Source organism: Prionailurus bengalensis, chromosome D4 (assembly GCF_016509475.1).
Source record: "Prionailurus bengalensis isolate Pbe53 chromosome D4, Fcat_Pben_1.1_paternal_pri, whole genome shotgun sequence".
NCBI lineage: Eukaryota > Metazoa > Chordata > Mammalia > Carnivora > Felidae > Prionailurus > Prionailurus bengalensis.
Window position 1 is genome coordinate 36,595,846 of NC_057359.1, and position 17,492 is coordinate 36,613,337.

The window sequence follows — 17,492 nt, forward strand, 5'->3', positions numbered from 1 at the left end:
CCAAAATGAGAAGTCAGATGCTTATCTGACTGAGCCACCCAGGTGCCCTGAGAAATCTCTTTTCAGCCAGTTTGAGAACAGTATATTGTAACAGATTATAGGCACACACACAAACACGCGCGGCGCGCGCGCACACACACACACACACACCCACCCACCCACACACACAGTTACATAATCAGAATCCATTAAATAATAGTATGACTCTTTTAATAAGAAAAATCGGCCATTATTATAAGAACTAATTAGCAAGAAGATAAAAATTAAAAAAAAAACTCCAAGCTTAGACATCTGTGGAAAAATATTTGAACCTACTAATAATTTCTAGTTAATTAACATTGTATTTATTGTATTCTGCTTAATATATCTTGTTCACAAGAACATTGATATATGATGAAAAAATAACACTGATATAATTTCTGAATTATTTGTAATTACACATCAGTATTCTTCAATTGAGAGAATAAAGCAAATGATTAAAAAAAATGGCCACTTATAAAACAAATGCAGTATCACAAATATACCCAAAATTATTCCCTGTTGGAAGGAGATGACAGAGTACATTGGGAGACAATTACATGAAAGTTATTTACAAAGAATTTATACATGTATATAACATAGAAATATAAAGAGAAATTATAACGTATATATAATGTGTATATGTGTGTGTGTATATATATATATACATATATATGTGTATATATATATATATGATGCATGTTACACACACACACACACACACACACACAGAAAAGAGTTCATTGTATTTCCATGTGAAAAGGTTAGTGAGGGATGATGAACAGAGACCTCAGAGAACAGCAAGGTCAAGCTGTGTGTAAGGGAATGAATGTGTGTGTGTGTTTGTGTGTGTGTGTGCGTGTGTGTGTGTGTGTGTGTATGTTTGTGTGTCTTTATGAACGTTCATGTTGATGAAAGTGGTTATTGGTAAAGAATGAATTATAGGACAGCAAGGTAAGAGAGGCAATGGATAGCAAACACCAAGCCAAATCTATAGCACCTGTTTATGCTGAGGAATTCCTTGTGGAATAGTGCTGGTGAAAGAGAGTGTAAATGCAGTAGTATATAAAAAACTGTGGTAGGATTAAAACTTAGGAATTGTAGGGGTGCCTGGGTGGCTCAGTCAGTTGAACGTCTGACTTCAGCTCAGGTCATGATCTCATGGTCCATGAGTTCAAGCCCCGCTTCGGGCTCTGTGCTGACAGCTCAGAGCCTGGAGCCTGCTTCTGATTCTGTGTCTCCTTCTCTCTCTGCACCTCCCCTGCTCACACTCTGTCTCTCTCTCTCAAAAATAAAATAAACATTAAAAAAATAAAATAAAAAAAACCTTAGGAATTATATCCTATGTTTTATTAAGTGACAACATGAGTCAAACTGCTGCATAATGTAGACTAGGGTTGCTTTTAAAAAATGCTCATTCTTGTATTACTGTTTTATTTGAAAACTGTAAATATCTTCTTTCAACTTGGGTTTGTATTACCACTGCCTAGAAAAGTTTTGTCATTCTTTAAATAGTTTCTTTATTCATAAAATAAGAACAAAAACAATATTTCAAAAGTTTCTCGAACCTAACTAGTTTATACATATAAAGCACACAAAATCATTCATGGCATTTTTTAAGCACTCAATAAGTAAACAGTGTGAACAGAATTAGAGACACTGGAAGGATAGAAAACAGAACACTAGCAGTGTTTATCTCTTTATGGCCACATTATATTTTATTCTGTTCTAAATTCACTCCTTTCGGTATTTTATAAATTTATAAAACAGAAACCATTTCTGTTTTTGTCTAAAATGACCATTATGTTTTTCTATCAAAAATGTGTTCCCAAATTTATAATCTCTTCATTATTATTTTCCTATTAATAGAATTTTTCAAAATTATTGCAAGGGAGTAGAGTGGTGGGAACCTAATGGGTGAAATTGGTAATTTTTCCTTTTTATAATTACTCCAGAGTTATGATTCTACCTCCATACTAGTCAATATTTTTTATTCTTCATACATTTCCAGAAATCAAGCCAATGATCATGGGAAAATACTGTCTTTTTGTTTTAGTTTTAGTTTTTGCTTTTTTTCTTTTTCATCATTCCTTCTCCTACTCCCAACTTTTTGGTTTATACTGTTATTGTTTTCATTTTCTGGTTTTGTTTTTCCCCCTAGATTAGAAATCAGACCAATACTTGACTGGTCATATTTATGAGCAAGAAAGAAATGATGCATCTAATTACAATTCTGATGCATTTACCAGCCAAAAAAGTTCCAGAGTTAGTGGGTAAAAGATGGCAGAATCATGGGAGATCTTTCAAATAATTCATTCCCATAAACAATGGTCAGAATACTGATGGGAAACCACATTGATTGGTGACCAGAGAGAATGCCTAAGGAAGAGTTTGAAGTCTAGTGAGCTCTTCACAAACAAATCATTTCTCCTGGAATATGATTTCATGACAATCAACACACCATTCTACAAGTTATTCCCATCTCTCCCTTCTGTTGCTAGGCCTAAAAGTGGGTGAAAATTTGTAAAAGTTTAAAATCCAACCTACTCACTTTTAAACTTTCATCCACCTTCAAAACTATGAGTTGTGTTTGACTTATTTTCACCTGTGTAGGAGGCTGGTGGAACAATTCATCTGATTTAAGTTTCAATTCTGCTTTCCAACACACACCACATACACATACACACACATGCACGAGTGCACATGCACATGCACACACATGGTTTGCCCCCAGGAACTGTCTCTGGCAAGAATCCCCATCTCTACTCCCAGCCAAAAGTATTTCTGTGGAATCTTTCAGGAAATAGCCTTGAATTTTTCCAATTCTGAAGTTCTTATATGTGGCATCTGAGGATTTTGATTATTTATTTACTGCAGGTGAAAAAAAAAGTAAAAGCCTAAATCTTTTAGGAGACAGCTGGCGATACATTGTCACTTGAAGTCAAAGATTCTACTAAATTAGGTTATTCTTAGAGTTTTAAGTCAAAAGTAACTTCAACAAAATTGCTTTCCACTCTACCCTGTGCATGATTTAGGCACATGGTAAATGATAGTTTTTGGATGACTATCAATGAAATATGAAATCAACATAAGGTCTTATTAAAATTTTATGAAGTCTCTTTATAAATCAAGTAGAATAAAAAAATCAGGAGTAAAAGAATTATCCCTCTACATACTAGGGGAAATGAAACTAGCTAGGTCTAAGACCATCTTATTTTAAGGAAGTCCTTTCTATATTGCATAAAATTTCATAAAACTATTTTTAAAAGAAATTTATTATTTTTATTAAATCATGAAATATATAACAATTTCATCATTCTACATGCTTGTCACATACATAGTATAAATATTTTATTTGCCAGTATTTTTTAGGATAGTCAATACACTATAAATTTGCCCTTTCTTCTTTGCTAGTCTACAGAAATTCTAACTTACCTAAAACTCTGAAGGGATCTTTCCTGCTTATCTCCAATATAACCAAACTATATATTAATTTTTGTCCCTAGTTCTAATTCATTAGGCATATCTAATTCCAATCATTATTCTCACATGCACTGTAACTTCTTGATTCTCTCCATTGTACATATAAGTATACCAGCAGTCTCCAATAATGTAGAGATTGAGAAAGTAAATGGAAAGTTAAGCAATGTGGTAGCATAGTAAGTTCACTGGACACTCCATAGACTACTCTGACTCCCTTCCACAAATTTCAGTTATCAGCCTTAATTTAACATGCTCATGGCTGAGCATATGTGCCCCATACACACTCACACATACATGCACAGATACACACATGCAGCAAGGGCAGGGAGAAACTAACTGGGAAACATAAGACTTAGAATTTTTTTGTTTTTGAAACTATGGTTGTATGAAATCTGCACAAGAACTGTACCAGAATACAAACCCCAAAAATAATGTAATGTTGAAGGGTTCATTTAATGGGACTCATTTTGTTCAGAACTAGAGTCAGAAAGAAAGGAATCAACCTATTTCAGTGGTTGTCTCACCCTCCACACAGGTTACTTAACAGATTTTTATTTTTCTCTATTGATCTTGTGGGAACATTTTAGGAGGAAATTCCATCTGGGTTATTAATCAATACAGAGTAATCAGAATCAATTATTTTTTAAGAATGAGTAAATTGAAAAAAAGAAACCTATGAATGTATTCTGATATCATGAAAAAAGATGCAATGCTAAGAGAAAACTCAGGAATTTCTGAAATAGATTTAAATAAAGAAAAATACACATTTTATAAAATATGTCCTGTATACTCAAAAAGAACATATTTCCTCAATGATGTCAACTAAACAAGTGTGAAAAAATAGACAACCCACACATGAGATCTTCTGGAATGACACAGATTCAATTGGATTCTTTAATATGACTAAAGAAAAAGAGAAATTGTTGCATATAAATAGTCATATGGAAATATTCTGACTTCAAAACATAACACTCACTTGAAGTTAAGGTTGTTGAATTGAACTAATGAAAAAAAAATTCTCAGACATTCAATCAGAAAATAATTATGTATATGTAGTCTTCCTAAACAATAATGAAAAGAAATTGAAGATGTTTTAGGGCACAGAGGTCTCCAAAGATGAGGTTATTGTTCTAAAGAAACACTGGTCCAAAAGGAGAGAGAGAGAGAGAGAGAGAGAGAGAGAGAGAGAGAGAGAGGAACCTTAAAACATATGCTTTAAAAATGTTTTATATATGATTTCAACATAAAAATGTTTTACATTTTATCAATTTGTTAAGGCTACAATAAAAAATAAAACAGAAGGAACCTACTACGATGAAGGTTGGGAAAAAAAGAAAAAAAGGAACCCACTTGGGCAGTAGAAAGAAAATAAAAGCATCCAGCAGGAGGTACCTGTCCCTCTATATATTAGCAGGGGTAGTATATCCCTGTGTATATACTATCAGACCACATTTACATTTTAAAAGGGGAGTTGAAAGAATGAATTCTATTATTCTATTTAGGAAAGAGTTGAATATTCACAGAAGTAACCATTCTGGAGCTATCTCAAGAGAAATATTGGATGGAACACTAAAGTAGAATTTAGGGAGCAAGTTTCTAGGTGTTACTTTTTTCTTATGAAAAGGATTTACATATGTATATGATTTCATTCATATGTGGAACCTAAGAAGAATGAATACACAAAGAAAAAGCAGAATCAGACCTATAAATAAAGCAAAGTAATGACTGACAGAGGGAAGGGAGGGTGAGGGACAAAATGAGTGAAAGAGAGTGTGAGATACAGGCTTCCAGTTATCCAAGGAATAAATCACAGGAATAAAGGGCACAGCATAGGGAATATAGTAAATGATATTGTGATAGTGTTGTATGGTGACAGATGGTAGCTACACCATGTGATCATAGGATATCATATAGAGATGTTGAATCACTAAGCTGTACTCCTGAACTAATATAACATTGTGTGTCAACTATACTTAAAAAATAATAATAATAAAAAGAAAAATAATACCTCCCAACAAAGAAAAGCCCAGGATTAGACGGTTTCACTGATAAATTCAACCAAACATTTATAGAAGAATTAGTGTCTATCCTTCTCAAACTCCTCCAAAAAACAGAACAAGAGGGCACATTCCCAAACTCATTTTACGAGGAAAGCTTACCCTGACTGATACTAAAAACAAAACAAACCAAAAAAAAAAAAAAAACAAAAAAAAAAAAGGGAAAGAAAACTACAGTCCAGTATCTTTGATAAATATAGGTGCAAAATTCTCAACAAAATATTAGCGAACCAAATACAACAGCACATTAAAAGAATCATATACCCTGATCAAGTGTTATTTCTTTCCAGGATGCACAGATAATTTAATATATGCGAATAAGTAAATATGATATACAACATTAACTGAAAGATAAAAATCATATGATCATTTCAATAGATGCAGAGCAAGCATTAAACAAAATTCAGTATCATTTCATTTTAAAACTCTCGACAAATTGGGTGCTGAAAAACAAAATTAAATAAAGACTATATATGCCAAGCCCACAGCTACCATGCTACTTAACAGTGAAAGATTAAACCTTTTTTCTCTAAGACCAGGAATAAGACAGAGGAAAGGAATAAGGCCCACTGTCAACACTATTCAACATAGTATGGGGCATCTTACCTTGAGACGTTAAGCAAGAAAAAGAAATAAACGGCATACATATTGAAAATGGAGAAGTAAAACTGTTTCCATCTGCAGACATAATCTTATACTTAGAAAACCCTACAGATTCCACCAAACTCTGTTAGAACTAATAAACAAATTCAGTTAAATTGAAGGATATGAAATCAACATATAGAAATCAAGTATGTTTCTAAACTCTAACAATAAACTACTTGAAAAAGAAGTAAAGATAACAATCTCATTTACAATAGCATCACCATGAATAAAATTTTTAGGAATAAATTTAACCCAGGAAATAAGATCTGAACAATAAAAATTATAAGACTTTGATAAAAGAAACTGAAAATGCAAATAAACAGAAAGATACTCCATGTTCATAAACTGGAAGAATTAATGTTGTTAAAATGTCCGTATTACCCAAAGCCATCTATAGATTCAATGCAGTTTCTATCCCCAAGGCATTTTTCACAGCAGTGGAAAAAAACCTTAAAATACATATGAAATCCAAAAGACTCTGGATACTGAAACAATCTTGAGAAAGAACAAAGCCGGAGTCATTGCACTACATTACATAGCTATGATAATGAAAACTGCATGGTTTTTGTATAAGAACAGATACATAGACCAATGGTACAGAATGAAAAGCCCTGAAATAAATTTATATTTATTTGGTCAGCTAACATTTGACAAGGGAGCCAAGAATACTCAATGGGCAAAGGATAGTCTCTTCATAAATGGTGCATGGACACTGCACCATGCAAAATAAGAAAATTATACCCCTATCATACACCATTCACAAAAAATACCTCAAAATGAATTAGAGACTTAAATGTACAATTTGAAACCGTAAAACTTCTAGTACAAAAATAGGGGTAAAGGTCCTAGACATTGTTCTTGATGATTTTTGGACATGGCACCAAAAGCAAAGGAAACTAAAGCAAAAATCAACACACAGGACTATATTAAATTGAAAAGCTTCTGCACAACAAAAGAAATGATTAACAAAACTAAAAGATAAACTTCAAAATGGGAGAAAATATTTGCAAACTATGTTATCTCATAAGGCATTAATATGCAATATATATAAAGAACTGATACAATTCAATGGCATAAATACCAAATAACCAATTTAAAAAAGGACAAAGGACCTAAATTTTTCCAAAGAAGACATACAAATGTCCAACAGGTATGTGAAAAGGTGCTCAGTATCACTACTTAACAAGGAAATGCAAATCAGCGCCACAAAAAGAATATCTTCTCACGTGTTAGAATGGCTATTATCAAAAAGACAATAATAGATAACAAGTATTGGCAAGAACATGAAGAAAAGAGAATGCCTGTACAGTGTATGTTTCCATGTCACTATGGAAAGCAATATGGAGGTTCCTCAAAAAAAATTTAAAATAGAACTATCATATGATCCAACAATCTCACTTCTGGCTATATATCCAAAGGAAATCATTCTCTTGAAGAGATACCTGCACTCTTATGTTCATTGCAGCATAATTCATAATAGCAAAAACATGGAATTAACTTAAGTCTTATCAATGGATGAATGGATAAGGAATATGTGTTATATGTATATATACAAGGAATATTATTCAGCCATAAAAAAGAAGGAAGTCCTGCTATTTGTCAAAAAAATGGATGGACCTTGAGTGTATCATGCTCAGTGAAGTAAGTCAGAAAGAGTAAGACAAATTTTCATGACCTCACTTACATGTGGAATCAAAAAATGCCAAATTCATAGAAACAAGGAAAAGAATAATGGTTGCCAGGGACTGGGATGTGGGGAAAATGGCAAGATGTCAGTTAAAGGGTACGGACTTCTAGCTATAAGATGAATAAGTCTAGGGATCTACTATACACCATGGGGAATATAGTTAATATCAATGTATCATATACATGACATTTGCTAAGAGAATAAATGTTACATGTTTTCACCATCAAAAAAAAATAATTATATGGGGAGATGTGGGTGTTATCTAACCTTATTGTGGTAATCATTTCACAATACTTAAATGTATCATGTCATCATTTTGTACACTTTATAGTTAGACATTGTTACATATCAATTATAAACCAATAAAGCTGGAAAAACAATCAACTCTTTTTAGAGATTACAAATAAGTGAGGACACAGGGCAACCACTGCTCCCAATACTGGAGAGAAAGATAGGTGGATACAGAGAATCCTAATTTATCATAGTAGAAACCCAGGTACAGAAACCCCTGCAGGAACCAGTGCTTTAATAGGAAACCCTCAATGAACAAATTCCTAGAAACTCAGTGTAGACAAGTCTGAGTGTTAAAAACTCCAAAAGGACTCAATCATAAAGAGGAACTTACACTTCTGTGAGTTTTTTAATGTTTATTATTTTTGAGAGAGAGAGAAAGTGGGGGAGGGGCAGAGACCAAGGGAAACTGGGGATCCGAAGCAAGCTCTGCGCTTACAGCAAAGAGCCCCAACATGGGGCTTGAACCCACAAACCATGAGATCATGACCTGAGGCAAAGTCAGATATTTAACCAACTGAACCACCCAATTGTCCCCACTTTTGTGAGTTCTATATCCAGATGTTCTATCAGTTTCTCATAGTGAGTATCAGAGAAAAATTCCCTCTTGTTTCTTGTAGGAGAGAGAGGAAAAGTAACCATATTTTAAAATATGTCAGAGTATTCTATTCTTCTTCATAAAGCCTGCCCTTAGGAAAAAGTAATTTATCAGAGCCTAACCTGCTGGGGTTTTACCTAGGGGAAGGGAAATAACAAACTTTAACTGACTCTAGCCTTTCATGTGGGAAGGGAAATAGTCAATTACAGACATAGCCATCCAGTTATCACTAACAGAGTGAAGAGGAGGGGATTGAGAAGCATGAGTGAAATTAACAGTCCAGGGGCATATCTCACCAAAGACTGAGATTTGATAATAAGAGTATAGAAAGGTTCCCCTCCCCACAATCCTTATCACTATATCATTGAAGGGCTATTTATCAATTCTATTTACCCAATATATCGTATCCATCTTTCAACTAAAAATTACAAGAAGAAAAAAAGAAAAAACATCAATTTGAAGAGACTGAAGAAATGTCAGAACCAGAGTCAGATATGGAAGAAATGGTGCAATTATCAGAACAAGTTTTTTTTTAAAGCAATGATTAATAAGTTAAGGGCTTAATGGAAGAGGTAACCAATGAACAAGCATAAATGGTTAATTTATAAAGGGAGTGTAAATTAAAAAAAAATAATGACAAAAAAGAAATGTTAGGGAATGCCTTTGATAGTAGATGGAGCATTACTGAAGCAAGAATCTCTGAGCTTTAGGACATTACTGTAGAAAACACCAAAACTGAAAAGCAAAGGAAAAAATTGAAAAACAAATCAGAACATAATATCCAAAATCTGTGGGAGAAGTACAAAAGGTACAACATATGCATATGGGAATACCAGAGGAGAAAAGAGAAAGAACCAGAAGCAATATTGGAAGTAGAAAAGACTGTAAATTTTCCTTAAAATAATTTCAGACACCAAGCCACACATCCTGAAAGCTCAGAAAACAGCAAGCAGAATAAACACCCAAACAAAACAGAATCTCCACCTAGGTATATCAAACATATTCAGATTTCAGAAAATCAAAGATAAAAAAACCTTGAAAGAAGCCAGAGGAAGTTAAAAAATTACCAATATAAGAGCAAAGAAAATATATGCATCTAAGTTCTCTTCAGAAACCACCCAAGTAAGAAGAGAATGGAGTGAAATATTCAAAGTGTTGCCAAAACTTGGAAGCAATCAAGAAATCCTTCAATAGGTGAATGTATAAATTGTGGTATATCCAGACAATGGAATATTATTCAGCATTGAAAATAAATGAACTACCAAGTGATGAATAGACATGGAGGAAGCTTAAATGCATATTAATTTAAAGAAATCAATCTGAATAGGCTGCATACTACATATGACTCCTACTATATGACATTTTCAAAATGATAAAACTTGAGACACAGTAAAAAGATTAGTGGTGCCGGGTATTTGCGGGACAGGAGGGATGAATAGACAGAGCTCCATGATTTTTTAGGCAGTGAAACTATTCTGTGGTGGATTCAGAAACATGTCATTATACATTTGTCCAAACCCACAGAACACCAAGAGTGAACCTTAGTGTAAACAATAGACTTTGAGTAACAATCTGTCAGTGCAGGTTCATCACTTGTTAACGAACCTACCTCTGTGATGCAGGCATGCTGACAGTAGGGAAACCTGCATGTACTTGTACAAATGGTATGTAGAACTCTCTGAACTTCCCAATTATTCTGTGAACCTATAACTGCTTAAAAAACAATGTTCATTAGTTGAAAACAGAGATAGAGAGGATGTTGCCTGAGAAACAAAGAAATCTGATGTATCATAACGAGAAAATTAAGTTTGAGCAGAGACCTTAAGGAATGAATGAAAGTTAAACAGGAGGTTTGGAAGTAGAAGTAAATGAGTGATAAAATAATTGTCCAAACGTCTTTGTTAGTGTCCTATTCAGTTTTTTAAAAAGATATTTCTAAATATCTATTCTTGCAGTTATTTCACAGAGATGTGCAGTTTCTCTTATTATGAATTTTGTCATATTTAAATACAAGAGCTGAAACCAAGTAAAACACAGGTCCCAAATTGAGATTGTTACATTAAAAATAGTGAATCTACATACTGAAATACCTGCCTTGCCACTTCATATAACTAACTGATCCCAACACCTAGAGGTCCTAAATTTATAGTTTAGAGACCAAAAAAAATAAAGTGGTATGTTTGAATGCATCAGAGTGAGTTCATGGTTCTATAACAATCACATTTTTATCTGCCCCTCTCTAATCATGATGGTACACTTTGGAATAATAGTATTTCTCTATCACCATGGGCTTGAGCATTGTTTATAATGGAGAGGATTTAGCTTTTACAAGTAGTTGATATTATCTATTCAGAATTGTCCTAATCTGTATATAATTCACGACAGTATGGCTACTTAGTGATTTAACCTCTGTGATTTAACCTACTTAGTGATTTAATCTCTGTGCTGTGACAGTTTGGGAAAGTTGAAAATCCTACAGTGAGTGATAATAACTGCTCCATTCAGCATGAAGTTCACAAATGTAAATTCTGTTTAGTAGGGTAGGCTTTCTGAAAAGGTTCAGGACTATAATTAATCCAATATATTTTTTTCTATGCATTAATGAAAACTATTTATTCCTGAATTTTAGTACTGTGAGTACACTGATCTATGACAAAGTTAGCAAAACTAACTTAATCTTGGTAGTCATAAAAAAGTAAGGAAACTTGGAATATTTGATTAAATTCCCAAGAAAAAAAAGCCAAACTATATTAATGGATAGAACAGATAATAGATTGGGAAATTACACATGAAATGACACTAGAACAAGTATTCTATAAACAGTTCCATTATGAAGGTGTCAGTGTTTTGAAGTTGATAGCTATGAAAATATTCCTTATTCTAAACTGAGAATATGGGTTAATTTAAATATTAGTAGTGAAATATATAGAGGAAGTTTGGATAATGGACTTATTCTAAAATGTATTTATGCATTCATCAAAGCAGTCAATAACCAACCCCTTGTTGAACACCCATAGGAGCTTGGTGCTAGTCTAACTTTTGGGGATACAAGAATAAAAAGGCATGTTTCTGTACTGGATATGCATCTGATATAGTATAGACAGTATATATATATACTGTCAATTTCTGCCCTTAATGCATTTTGAGATCCCAGCAAGACAGTTCCTGAAGAAAATGCTGAACTCCAACAAGAGCTCCCAGGAGCACACTTTGAAAACCATGTTTTGAGATGAATATCCTTACTTTACAGAAAAAGAAAATAAATAGCAAAAAGGTTAGGTGGTTTGCCAATAAGGAATGCTTGTTAGCTAATAAGGGAAGGGAGAAAAGACTTTTATTAAGAGTTTCTTTTCCAATGAATAAGGCAAAAAATACAATGCTATATACGAAAGAAAGGCATCACTTAAATCAACAGAAAATGCCAAAGTAATCTGTTGAGTCCCACAAAAAATGGATTAAATTTCTTGATGTAATCCTCAAATTTTAATTTTTTAGAAACCATAAAGCGAAATTATAATCACAAATGGCCTTTACAAAAAATGGTGAACATGTAACATGATACAACACATGTCACTTGCTCTTGGGAAACACTGAAGAGAGGAAAAATATTTCATCTATGTAAAGTAAATAACGGTACAGCATAGAGGTGATTTCACATCCAAAGAAATAAACTGAAGTACATACAATTTTACCCAGTTTAAATTAAATCAATATTCTCAGCTAAGTAAAATGAAAATGTGAATAAATGACCATCAGTGCCCGAAAACACCAAAAACTGTTTGGACATCTTCCCAGTAATCTAGATAGTTTCATTTCTCAGATCAGATTTAATACACTGGCACAGCATTTTGCAAAATAATAACCTCACCATTGCATCCTGGCAGCATGGCCAAAATTGTATTATTCACATTTCACCATTTCTTTTTTTAACAAGTTGCTCTCTACATATTTGTCATAGCATAGCTTTGATAGCAATTCCTTTGGGAAATTTTGTCTGACCATGTAAGACTGTTTTAAAATGATTCATGAAAGAGTTTGAAGATTGGATATGTCTCCCCTTCCCCTTCTCACAATTTTTTTCAAATGATAATAGAATTAACAAGAAGGTCTATTCACAGAGAGGCAAAGAGAAGTATAGCATATTAGTGTGATATTTTTTAATGATCAATATAAAAGTTATCCATTCAATAAATACTCATTATTCTATATATCGATTTCCTGAGTTATCAGATTATTGTGAAAAAAGTAACAAAATCTTTGATAGCAAAAGAGCTTACATTCTTGGGAAAAGATAATAAGCAAACACTATATTTAAAGAATTATATGTAAATCTGTTCAATAAAATATATACTATTAAGACATACATTTATGTATTACATCTAATATCAGGTGGAGATTAATCCTGAGAAGACCAATCAAATAAGGTGAGTGATTAGACAGTGAGGAAGTAAGGGTAGGGTGGTTGTATAATGCAAGATGGTCAGGGAAGGCCTCTAATATTAGGTAATGATTGACTAGAACCTGGATAAGTTAACAGGCAGGCCATGCAGATATCTAGGAAACAAAAATTTATTGGAGTGATCAAAAGTGCAAGAATGACCAGAAAGTGCAAGTGTCCTGAAGCAAAGAATGCCTAATGAATTTATTATAAAACAGAGTAAGAAGGCCAGTGTGTCTGGATTTCAGTGAGAGAAGAATGTTTAATCCAGATTCTTGAAACCAATGTTTCTTTCCAGGATCTTTCTCCTTCAAGGAAGCCCAATTTCCATTCCTTTCTAGAGAAAGGGTTCATTTATTATTATTTTTATTATTATTATTTTTTTAACTAGGCCAACTCAGAACTCAACACAGGGCTTGAACTCATGACCCTGAGATCATGACTTGAGATCAAATAACATACAGAGCTACCCAGGTGCCCCTAGAAAAAGGGTTCAAAGGAAGGTAACTTTCTGAATTCTTTCATATCCAAATGTTTTAATTCTGCTCTCATGTTGCTTAATTGGATATAAAATTTTGGTTTAAAAATAATTTCCCTCAGAATTACAATGAAATCATATCTTTGTTTTCTTTTTTTTTTTTAATTTTTTTTAATGTTTATTTATTTTTGCGACAGGGAGAGACAGAGCATGAATGGGGGAGGGGCAGAGAGAGAGGGAGACACAGAATCTGAAACAAGCTCCAGGCTCTGAGCTGTCAGCCCAGAGCCCGACGCGGGGCTCGAACTCACGGACCGCGAGATCGTGACCTGGCTGAAGTCGGACGCTTAACCGACTGAGCCACCCAGGTGCCCCCATATCTTTGTTTTCTAACATCTAGAAAAACTGTTGAAAATATAACCTCAGTTTCATTCTTTGTCCTGTGTTATTATTTTCTATTTTTCCATAAAAATGTATTAATATTTTTGAAGATATATTAATAATCTTATTAAACTTTATTGTCTATATTTTATGTACAATAAACATAAATTCTCCATGTATGTATAAACATATTTAATTTTTATTTTTGAGAGAGAGAGAGAGAGAGCAGGGGAGGGGCAGACAGGGAGGGAGACACAGAATCCGAAGCAGGCTCCAGGCTCTGAGCTGTCAACACAGAGCCCAATGCGGGGCTGGAACCCACGGACCGTGAGATCATGACCTGAGCCAAAGTTGGACCCTTAACCAACTGAGCCATCCAGGCGCCCCTAAACATATTTAATAAACATACTACACATCTGTAAAATTGATGGATAATAAATCACAAGCATAATAAACGTGAATAAATCTTAAGTGTCTTCAGTGAGCTTTGGCAATTGTATGCAATTGTGTAATCACTGCCCAAAACAAGTTGTAAATTACAATTATTCCAAAATATTGTCTCTTGTCCCCTTTGACCAATTCTATCATGTTAATACCAACCATCGACCCTACACAGGGGCAGTGACTAATCTGATTTCTAGGATTATAAATTCATTTTACCTATTCTTGGATTTCATATAAAAGATACAGTGTGTAAAATCTTTGTTTTTGGCTTCTTTCACACAGCATAGTGTTTTGAGATTTACCCTTGTTGTACCAGTACTTCATTCCTTTTCATTGCTGCGTTAAGTGTTGTAGTATAAATATGTCACAATTTCTCTATTCATTCTGCTCCATGTTATGGTTTTCAGGTTTTGGTTATTATGAATTAAGCTGCTCTGCACACCGCTGTACAAGTGTTTCATAGATATATACTTTATCATTCTTTTAAATTTCATTTCAGGTTCTAAGAGTGCAAATGTGTCATCACAGAATAGATGTATAAGTGACTTTTTTTTAATGTTATTTTAAGTTTTTTTTTTTAATTTATTTTTCAGACAGAGAGAGACAGAGCATGAGCAGGGGAGGGGCAGAGAGAGAGGAAGACACAGAATCCGAAGCAGGATCCAGGGTCTGAGCTGTCAGCACAGAGACTGATGCGGGGCTTGAACTCATGGACTGTGAGATCATGACCTGAGCTGAAGTCGGATGCTTAACTGACTGAGCCACCCAGGCACTCCTATACATGACTTTTAAAGTATCAATTACCAAATGGGTTTTGAACGATATTCTGTATTTTACACTCCTACCAGCAATGTGTGAAAGATCCAGTTGTTCCAAATCTTTAAAAATACATTACCATTATCAGTCTCTCTACTTTTTCACTGATTTGGAGATGGGAGAAAGGATTTTAAAAAGCTGTCCTGCAGCCTATGTGTTCACTTTACCAGGTGGATGTTCCCATGAGATGGAAAAAAAATACAGATGACTTAAGCCTAATATCCTGGTTTAACTGGGTCTCTGGGTAAAGAGATTAATGATATTTGCTAGGGGAGGAGACCTTCTTTCTTGAGTGTCCTTAATAAGATGTTAACTGCAAGAGGATTACTCGTAATAAACACACAAACTTGAGTATGCCTTCCTAGAGAACATGTGAGTTATGCAATCTTTTGTAATATGATATGGAAATCGTTCATAACAGAGAATTTCTGCTGTTTGAGGTATTCCCAGAAAACCTCACTTTGAAAGATAGTCTGTTATTCCTGGCCTAAGGGGGTATGTTTCTTCTTTGTATGTTTTTGTTTATTTGAGTATCTATCTCATCCATGCTGTAGATTTTCTTCATATTTCTGACAGTTTCTGGCTTTCTTTTTATATTCCAAAGAAAGTGATTATGTTCTTGTTGATTATAATATCTATGACTGCAGCTGGACTCCGAGCTTTGCTGCCTTCATTAGTAGTAGACTAAAAAGGCAGGCATACATTAAAAAAAAAATGTCTATTTATTTTTGGGGGGAGAGAGAGAGAGAGGGAGACATAGAACATGAGTGGGGGAGGGGCAGACAGAGGGAGACACAGAATCCGAAACAGGCTCCAAGCTCTGAGCTCTCAGCCCAGAGTCTGATGTGGGGCTCGAACACACAAACCTGAGATCATGACCTGAGCTGAAGCCGGACACTTAACCAATTAAGCCACCTAGGCACCCCTAGGCAGGCATGCATTTTTTTGTGGGAATTACTTATTGTCAAAGTGTAGATCTTTGGGGAAAGCTCTCAAAAAGTCTGAATTTCTCTCTGGAAGGTTGGAATGTGCCACTGGAATTCTGAAAGGAGTGGAAGACTGGGTACTATGTGTTTATTTTTTTTATATTCAGACCCTGAAATAATTCTTGAGTTTTGAGACCCTCACATAAACCTTGCTTTCTCATGTGTTTCATGTTTATAAGACTTAACCTTATTAATTAATTAGATTATCCATATAAAAACTTGGTATTTTGTACCTGAGAGAGAAAACCTCTACAGGAGTAGTGTTAGAGAATGTGGCAATGATGAAGGGGAAGGGATCTTCAATTAAAGGTGAGTAGATTAGCAAATAAGTAAAAAATAGTGGGTATAACTGTAGATGAATTCAAAACTAAAGCATTTGAAGTAGGAAGAAAGAAGAATGGTCTAGAAATACGAGGAAAAAGGAAAAAGGACTTCATTCTGTAGAGGATGTAGTGCCTTCATTGGAGAGCTATTTTTAATGAGAAGGGGGAATAATTTTTTAAAGTTTAATGCATATATTATATAGTAGGTTCTTGTTTCAGTAAGGAATGTGTTTAAGGGCAAGTATCTGAAAAAGGACACATAGTGGCTGAAATGCATAAGGGTTTATTTTTCTCACTTAACAGTCTTGAAATAGGCACTTTTTTTTTCTTTTTAAACTTCAGTTAACTTACTCAGTGGTGTAACAAGGAACTAAAACTCATTCTGTTTTTGTTTCTCTATCTTAGCCGCTAACTTTCTATGCTTGTACTTTGTCCCCATGGATACAAGATTGCTGCTGGAGTCCCAGATACCTCGTTTTTGATTACGGCAGGAAAACGAATGAAATGTGCCACCAACATATTTTCATTTGGCTTTTGTCCCCTTTTAAGCAAATAAAAATGTCCCTAACGATTCTGTTAATAGCATACTGGACATCCCTAGTTTCAAGGTAGTGTTTTCAGTAAGTATTTTGCTTTTCCATTGTCTATATTGAAAACAAGAAAGGAAGAAACAGATTAGTCAAGATTTTTGGATATATCAACCAAAAGTATTAGCCAAAACACACACACAAAAATATTAACTGAATTAATACTTTCTTGGACTTACAGAAGTTTTGAGAAAAAAGGCTAATGTTTCCTTAAATAAAGTAATGTAAGTAAGCTCGTGAAATGTAAAAGCCAGCTGGGA